General features: G+C 40.0%; 1 protein-coding gene across 2 annotated transcripts in view; it reads left to right on the forward strand.

The window, feature by feature from the left end:
* CLIC4 (chloride intracellular channel 4) overlaps positions 1-9,384 on the forward strand; it is a 60,364-nt gene that overhangs the window by 3,656 nt on the left and 47,324 nt on the right. The window contains exon 1 of one of the 2 annotated variants that reach the window (XM_012811428.2): positions 2,072-2,165. The exons of the other annotated variant lie outside the window; for it this stretch is intronic. The gene's annotated coding sequence lies outside the window, so the exon portion shown is untranslated. Of the gene's footprint in view, positions 1-2,071; positions 2,166-9,384 lie in introns of those variants that run through there. 2 annotated transcript variants of the gene reach the window in all.

Consider the following 9,384-nt stretch of genomic DNA (forward strand, 5'->3'; position numbering starts at 1 on the left):
TTCGAACCCGCCACCTTAGGTGTATGTGGCTGGCGCCTTAGCTGCTTGAGCCACAGGCGCCGAGCCTTAAGTTGGTTTTTATTCTTGAGTCTCTTGTCTCACATACTTTTTACTGTTGGCCAGGCTCATCTCATGTAAATTGTTAAGAAACATCTCTTTTACTTAGAATTTTCTTGGTTTATTCAGTTTTTAATCATTGTCAGATTGTAAATGATGGACTCAATCTCCAGTTTGTGACCAAAGCACATGTTGCTTTCAAAGAAGGACTTTTAAAAGCCCCCAGAAGCATTCTTATAGTAACTGTTTTTAGCTTTTGTGCTTCTTCTGAGAGCCCTTTTCAACGATGTCATTTGAGACACTTACTTGTAAATGTGCTACACTACTGGAGAAAAGAATTATATGTGTTTATAGCATAAAACTGGAATACAACTAACTGTAAAACATTTAGTTTATGATAGTTGAAGTCATGAAACCAAATGTTGTGCAAGGCTCAGTTCAGATATCTTCTGAATCTTTGTCTGGAAGGACCTTATATATGCTCCCTTAGCAGAACTCATCTTTTCTTCTGTTTGAACCAATTACACAGTTTTGTATTCTGCCACTCATCTGAATCTTTTGTCACATCTTCCAGGCTAAAATGTGAATTCTAAGAGATCAGGAAGCTCTTATTTTTTTTCTCATCTTTTATATCTCTCATCTGTCGTAAACCTTGATATACAGGAGATAATCTGTTAATTCTGTAAGCATCTCTTAGCATCTGTTTGCAAATTGGTATGCGTAGTATGGGCTTAGGAGCACATTGTTGTGGTGCTATGTTCTATATAACTTCATAGTAAAAGACCAGAGATAAAGGTAGTATTCAGTTATTGAACTTGAGACACGTAATTTGGGTTTTATGATTGGTTGCTCACTTCATAGCCGTTGGTCTCAATAACACATTTGTTTAGAGGACTTAGAATCTTCAAATTATGTAACTGGTTGCCCAGTTCAACCTCTTTTAAGTATCATAACTAATCTGCTATTATTCTCATGCTTCTTAGAAGTGATACCCAATCAAGTCTGGATTTATTTTATATACTAAGATAGCTTTACACTTGGGTTAAGTTTAGGCCCAGCCAAAGAGTTGAGGCCTGAGATTCCAAAGTCAGATCCAGTTAATTAGAAGCAGTCGCTTAGAAAACAAAGACAGAGCTAATAAAAGTTCTTAGTGCTAATGGAGCTAATTTGCCTGAGAAATGCAAAATATTTCAAGAGTGAATTCTTTGACTAGAAGATACTGTATTTTCCAAATTAATTTCCTGAAAGATAAAGTTTAAAGACAGATTTTGTTTCTTGTGTCTAAAATGGAGCAGACAGGCTGGGCATAGGGGCTGTAATCTTAGCACTCTGGGAGGCTGAGGCAGATGCATTGCTTGAGTTCTTGAGTTTGAGACCAGCCAAGCAAGAGCGAAACCCATCTCTACTAAAATGAATAGCAAAACCTGCCAGGTATAGTAGCGCATCTCTATAGTCCTGGATACTAGGGAGGCTGAGACAAGAGGATTGCTCAAGAGTTTTGAGTTTGTTGTGAGCTATGATTCCATGGTACTCTACCCAGGGCAGCAGAGTGAGACTGTTGTCTCTAAAAAAAAAAAAAAAAAAGGCAGACAGAACTGTTCTAAGTTAGAATCTTTCTTTCTTTCTTTCTTTCTTTTTTTTTTTTTTTCAAGACAGTCTCATTATGTTGCCCTTGGTAGAGCGCTGTGGTGTCATAGCTCACAGCAACCTCCAACTCTTGGGCTTAAGGGATTCTCTTGCTTCAGCCTCTCAAGTAGCTGGGACTACAGCACCCACCACAATGCCCAGCTATTTTTTTGTTGTTGTCGTTGTTTACTAGGCCTGGGCCAGGTTCCAACCCACCAGCTCCGGTGTATGTGACTGGCACCTTCCCTGCTGAGCTACAGGCACTGAGCCAATTTTCCTTTTGTTTCTTTTTTGTGGAGATGAGATCTTCGATTGCCGAGGCTAGTCTTGAACTCTTGTCCTCAGTTGATCCTCCTGCCTCGACCTTCCAAGATGCTAGGATCACAGGTGTGAGCCACCATGCCCAGCCAGAAATCAGAGTTTTGATCCTGCTGCTGAACTCCGGTGGAATGTCTGGTTAAAGTTGCTTGGTCTGAGAACTTGTTAGTAAAAAGAAATAGTTCTTACTGCCTAATTTAGATAGCTGCTGAAAGTATAGATTGGGGGAATAGAGATATTTCTTGAACACATCATTGTTTTCTTACACTCCTGGAATCTTTCTGAATCTAGTCTATTCTGCAGCATGTATATTTTAAAGTTACCCTTAGGGGAAATGGGTTGCTGGATTTTGACTTGCAGAAGAATTTCACCCATCTTCCTAACATATTTGTCTTCAGTTGATAAATAAGGGCAGTTAGTGAATTTAGCTTTGGTTAGAGTGGTTCTCAACCTTCCTAATGCCATGGCCCTTTAATACAGTTCCTGCGGGTCCCAACCCACAGGTTGAGATCCTCTGGGTTAGATAATACTAAAAAATCAAGGTTAGGGGCAGCGCCTGTGGCTTAAAAGGGTAGGGTGCTGATCCCATAGGCCAGAGGTGGCGGGTTCAAACCCAGCCCTGGGAAAAAAAAAAAATCAAGGTTAGGGTGGCACCTGTGGCTCAAAGGAGTAGGGCGCTGGCCCCTTATAAGGGAGGTGGCGGGTTCAAACCCGGTCCTGGCCAAAAACTGCAAAAAAAAAAAAGACGGTTAGACAGTCAAAAAGTTTGAGATGCTTTTTTTTTTTTTTTTTAAATTTATGTGACCCAAGTGGGGATAACTAATTATAAGGGAGCATGTTTCTTTTTTTAGATAAAATGATCAGGGCTTAATATAATCACAAATTTTAGTGTTCAGTATTTCTGAAAGTATAAATGTCAGACAGTCAAATTCTATATAGCTTTCTCTGAAAATGTCTTTACTTCTTTAAAGATATTTTTGCTCGAGTAGGATTGGAGATCACATTTTATTATTATTTGTCTTTCTGGTCTGTTACTTCTGACGAGAATTCAACTGTCTTTCAGTTCATTATTCTCTTGTATACAGTGTATTGTGTATTTTTTCTTCTAGCTACCTTATTTTCTTTTATACTTGACTTTTTAGCATTTTCATTATGATATACCTAAGTGTGGCTTTTTAATTCAGCTTCATGTTTGTGAAACTTCTTGAAACTGTAAATTTATCATTATTTGGGAAAATTGGGGCTTTTATTACTTTTTCCCTCCCCTCTCCCCTTCTTTCCCCTTTTCCTTTCCTTTTCTTTTTTCCCCTTTCCTTTCTTTTCTTCCCTTTTCCTTTCCTCTTTTCCCCCTTCCCTTCCTCCCTTTTCCCCCTTCCCCTTTCTCTTTTTTGCCCTCCCCTTCTCCCTTACCTTCTCCCTCCCCTTCTCCCTTCCCTTTCTCTCTCCCCTTTCTCTCTCCCCTTTCTCTCCCCTCTTTCCCTCTCCCTTTCCTTCCCATTCTCCCTCTCCTCCTCCTCTCCTTCCCTCCTTCTCCCTCTCTTTTATCTTCCTCCTCTTCCCTAACCCTCCCTTATCCCCCTCCCCTCTCCTCCCCTCTCCTCCCCTCTCCTCCTCCTGTCCCCTAGCCCTCCTCTCTCCCCTCTCCTCCTCCCCTCTCCTCCTCCCCTCTCCTCCCCTCTTCTCCCCTCTCTCTTCTGTTCTCCTGTCCCTCTCTCTCTTTCTTCTGCTTTGTTAGCCAGACTGGTCTTAAACTCTTGAGCTTAAGAGATTCTCCCACCTCAGCCTCTTGAGTAGCTGGGAGTATCGCCACATACCACCACACCTGACTTACTCACATTGAGTTCTCCCACTCAGTTGTATGACCTATGGCATGTTACCGAGATTCTCTGAACCTCAGTTTCTTCATCTAAAGGATGAAGAAAATAATACCTAATTTCCTATTTTTTGAAGTATAATTCACATAATACATATCAAATGTGAAATAAACTGCTCAATAAAAGGTAGCTGTTGTTTCCAGAAAGTTTTGGTGACATTTTGGTTTATTCTAGTTGATACTTAATGGGGAGTCAAATTAAGGTAGACAAAGCAAGGAAAAAAGACTGTGGTCATTTTTTTTTCTTTCTTGTCATCATTCAGGTTTTTTCCCCCCACTCAATATCTTTATTGAGGAACTTATAAGAAAGAAGGATGGACCCTCTGTAAAGAATGAGATTGCCTCCAAACCAGTCAATATTTTTAATTAGGGGCTTTGTAATTTATTCTGAAGAAGACTTTGCTCCTCACGTCTTAGGCTTTGGTGAGTGAAGAAGAACTTGGGCTTGTTAGGTTGTGACTCTTGCGTGCTTAGATGGAAAGTCTGGTCATTGTAAACCTGACACTTTGTTTTAAAAAATGATTCTGGCTGAGACATTTCAGATTTGATTTTTTTCAAATTCAGGCGTTTGTTTTCATCTTCTCCATATGCTTAAAATAAGTAACGGAAGTATTCAAAATAATCTTTCTCAACTGACATTCATTTCCCATGTTATTTCAGCTAGCTTTTGAGCGACTATTTTGCATTCACCATTCATTCAAAAGTTCTTTTAAATTTAAACAGTTTAACATTCTGGCACTGATTAGGGAAAGGAATAAGATTACCATGTATAAACATTTGGAGCATTTTCTAATTTTCTTAAAACTAAAAGGAAAGCAAAACACGTTCATTATAAAAAGGCAGCTAGGATAAAGACGTACAGAGTTAATAACGCCTGTCCCTACCTCTTTCCAAATCTGTCCTGAGGCAGATGTATTAATTTTGGCTTGTTCCATGCTACTCCCATCTTTTCTAGATGTAAAGGCCCAATCTGCACATCTGTAGTATCTCTTGTTTTTTTTTTTTTTAATTTATTTATTTTTATTTTGGCTGGGGCTGGGTTTGAACCTGCCACCTCTGGTATATAGGGTTGGTGCCCTACCCTTTTGAGCCACAGGCACCGCCCCTGTAGTATCTCTTGAATAGATTTCCCTGTCCATCCTCCACCCTCACTCCTACCTGGATGCTTTCCTTGACCTCCCTGCTCAAACCAGACATGTGGGAGTTACTTGATTTCTTTACCTCACTTCCCATATCCAGACCATCAGTAAACCTTCTGGTTGTATTATCCCAATTCAGTTTAATCCACCCATTTCTTTCCAGCACTGTTTCCTCTTGTACCTGATTCAAACCACAATTAACTGCAACTACTACGTTAGGTCTCCCAGCTTCTATTCTTCATCGGCTCAATGCCCCTGTTTTCCATATGGCAGATGGTTTATTGTGTTAAGTGGAAGTTGGATTTTTCCCTGATGGACCCACCAGTACAGCCCTTCAGTGGTATCCCATTACCCTGATCTTTGGCAGTGCCCCCCCCCCCCGACCTATTCTTTCCCAATTGGAACCTCCATGAAGTTGGGAATATGTTCTCTACTAGGCACATGCTTTTTTACTCAACATTGACTACTATTTTAAGAACTTTTCATTGGTTAACCTCACTTACTATTCATAGTAAGTCTTAGGAAATCTTCCTCATTTTACATATAAGGAAACTGAGGCCCAGAGAAGTTGAGTAACTTGCCCAGTGTCACACAGGTGGTTAAGCAGAAGAACCCATATAGCAAATCAGTCACTCTTTCAGTCCTTGCTGTTAAACATTGTGTTAGCTGCTTTTTTTTTTCCTACACAGTAGGTACTTCGGTAAACATTTGTTAAATGAGTGAATAGATTGTTCTCTCTGTGAGCATAAAGTTAAACCTCATTAATTTGGTCTATGAAATCGTTCAAGATCTGGCCCCTGCCAGGACCACTTTCTCTTCTATTTCCGGCAGTCTAGCCCTTTGGCTCTTCACATGGCTGCTCTCATCTTCTTTAGGTCCAGGAGATTATCCATGATCATCTTATCTAAAGTAAGTGCTCCTTGTCCTTTCTCTGAGAACTTTGTTTCCCTTCAGGCATTTATTGCAGTTTATAGTTTTTAACTTCATATATTTTATTATCTGTTTCTTCAAAATAAAAAAAAAAAAACAAAAAAACTTCTAAGTTTGATGAGGTCAGGTCTGATCGATCTCTTCACGCTGGTTTTCCAGTGCCAGCTACAGTGCTTGGGAGATAATAGGGTCTTGGTTAGTATGTGTTGAGGGTTGAGTAAATGTATGTGGGTCTTAGGCAAAGTGGTGTTCTGGAAGATGTGAAGAAAATGGGGAAAGACAGCTCATAGTTTGAATTTCAGTGGCAAATGCTACCCAGACCAAGAGTTGTTTTTTTTTTTTTTTTTGATTCATTATCACACTTTAATGTTTTCATTCGTCCTGTGAGTCTTAATTAGAAATTAATGCTGATATTGGTTTGGGTGCTAATGGCTGTGAATGACAAAAAACGCCACTTCACATTGACTTTAACTGCTAAGGAGGAGTATCTAATGAAGTCTAGTAGGAGGGCTGTCTGTGCGCGGTCCCTCAGGGGCCAGGGCTGGCTTCCTCGTGACTCTCTTGGCTTTCTCCTCATCTGCTGCTGAGGCCTCAGGCTTCCATCAGATTGGCCACAGCAGCCACATGTTTTCCATCCAAGGGTTCTTCCTCTTTTGGAATCTTTGTCTTTAGAGGGAGAAACTTTTCCTAGGAGAACGTCTGACTAGAACCGGGCCATCTGATTTTGTCTAAGTCAGTCGCTGGCAAGGGGAGGAAGCTATCATGACTGTCTTAGAACCAGTCAGGAATCACCCCTGGAATTGGGGACTGGGTCCTTATTTCCTGCATTCTTTGGTTAAGGGAGGAATGGATGGATACCTGATCAAAACTTCGGAGTTCTGTCATCAGGAAAAAGGAGGAGAATGGATGTTGGGCAGGCAGCCGTCTGGCTTCTGTGGTTTAACTCTCTGTCCCAAGCTGATTTGGAGGCCTAATTTAAATTTTTGAGAAAGATGGTGGCTTAATTTAACTTTCTGAGAAAAATTATTCGTCAGAAAGATTTGATAAATTTTTTTTCCTTTGCTGAAAAACTGGAACATGTTCTTTGCAACTCAAAGTCTTTTATTGTTAGCCAATCAATAGAAAGCTAGTAAATGAAGCATCTGCAAGCAGGTCCTGAGGGAAGGTTAAAAAACATATATCTCATTGAGGTTATAGTCTGGCTCAGAAGACGGGGTGCAGAGACAAAATAGTAAAGTAATTAATACACAGTAACAATTTAAGAGATCAACAAGACAAATCTCTATTAATTGTTAAATAACTGATACAGAGTTGCTGTTCTCTGGGAATTTGTAAGAAATGCAGAATCTTGGTCACCACCACAGATTGACTGGTTCAGAATTTGTTCTTTTGCCGGGTGTGGGGGCTCATGCCTGTAATCCTTGCATTTTGGGAGGCCAAGGTGGATGGATTGCCTGAGCTCAGGAGTTCAAGACCAGCCTGAGCCAGACCAAGACCTCATCTCTAAAAAAAAAAAAAAAAAAAAAAAAAACCAAAAAAATCCAGGTGTGTGGCAGGTGCCTGTAGTCCTAGCTACTTGGGAGACGGAGGCAGGAGGATCACTTAAGCCCAAGAGTTTGAGATTGCTGTGAGCTGTGATGCCACGGCACTATACTGAGGATGACAAAGTGAGACTGTCTCAAAAAATAAAAAAAGGAAAGGAAGGAAGGAAGGAGAATCCATGCTTTGACATGGTCCTCTCATGATTTGTGTTGACAGAATTTGAGAATCTGGGATAGAAGTTGAGAGGTCAGGTAATTGATTTGAACTAAGAGATCTAGAAAGGTTTCTTGGAGGTGAGACTTGAGCTTGACCTAAAGGACAGGTAGTGGCAGTGGACATTTCAAGTGGAAAATGTGATTTTAATAAGTGCCTAGATTATTGTGGTCATTTTGCATAGTATGAAAAGGAAGAGGTGTGGAGTAGTACTGTGGGTCCTAAAGGACATCGGTGGGGAAATTAAAAACATTATTTTAGTGACAAGGTCTCGCCCTGTTGCCCGGGCTGTAATACAATGGTGCACTCATAGATCACTGCAATCTTGAATTCCTGGGCTCAAGCCATCCTCCTGCCTCAGCCTTCTGAATAGCTGGGACTATAGACATGTATCACTATGTGCAGCTTATCTTAAAAGACTATTGTACACGTTTACAGGTTTTTTTTTAAATTAAACTATTAGCTGTATTAGGTAATTGAATCATGCGTTGCTCATTTACGAAAAGAAACAGAGACAACCTTTGAAACTACAAGAGGGTGAATCATTTCTCCCATTCAACAGGTTCAGCTGTGTATGGATGGTTGTGGGTGGAAGAGGGTGATTTAAAAAGACAGGTATTTCAGTCAGTCATTCAGATGTGACATTTAGCTGAAACAGCTGGCCGAATTGTGTAGTTTAGCTATTTTTTCCAACAACATAGTAACTTTGAATCTTGACGACTTTAGTAATAACTACATATTTTAGTAGGTTATTTCAGATAGGTAGGCATGGTAAATTTTAGTTTTACTTTTTTGGGCCCCTCCCTTTTCACATTTAAAAATAAAATGAGAAGATGTATTTTTCTGTAGCTTTGAATGATTTCTTAATTCGCAGTGATTTAGACTAAAGCAAGAGAATGTCAAGTGTACTATTAGAAGCTGAACCACGAACGTGAGGAGGAGCTACTGGCAAACTCACAGAACTGAAACTCTGCAAGCCATGATTTACTGGGGCATGTATGTTTACGACACTAGAGAAGATGTTAAACAAGTGTTATTTCAGCTGTGATAAGATTGGATGGTATATTTATAGTTTCATTGTATCCTAAATTGAAATTGTTTTCTTTTAGAGTATTCTCAAATTCTTAAACTATTCAGATTAATTTTGGTAGGCTATAGGTAATACAAAGGGAAGGAGTACAGCTTCTCTAGTTCATAACTGGATCTCTGGTGTTCAGTGTAGGTCCTCATATAATTGGTTGAATGAATATAAAATTAATTGTATTTTTTGGGGGGTAGAGGGAGGGTCTTGCTTTGCTTGCTGCCCAGACTAGTCTCAAATTCTTGGGCTCAAGTAGTCTTCTTGCTTTGGCCTTCCAAAGTGCTGGGTTTACAGTCATGAGCCACCGTGCTTGACCAAAAAATTTTAATTTTGAAAATTGATTTTTATCTGCCCTTAAAGATAATATGTAAGTAGTTCAATAAAAGTGAGCTATAATACAGTTAGAAACTATTAGGACTGAAATGGACACTAGGTTAATATTTTAAAGAGCTACTTTTTTGGAGACAGTGTCTCACTTGTAAAGTGCTGAGGTGTCATAGGTCACAGCAACCTCAAACTCCTGGACTCAAGTGATCCTCTTGCCTCAGCCTACCAAGTAGCTGGGACTACAGGTGCTGCCACACGCCTGGCTACTTTTTGGTTGT

This window comes from Otolemur garnettii, unplaced genomic scaffold, assembly GCF_000181295.1.
Source record: "Otolemur garnettii isolate 467f Iridium unplaced genomic scaffold, OtoGar3 scaffold00156, whole genome shotgun sequence".
Lineage (NCBI taxonomy): Eukaryota > Metazoa > Chordata > Mammalia > Primates > Galagidae > Otolemur > Otolemur garnettii.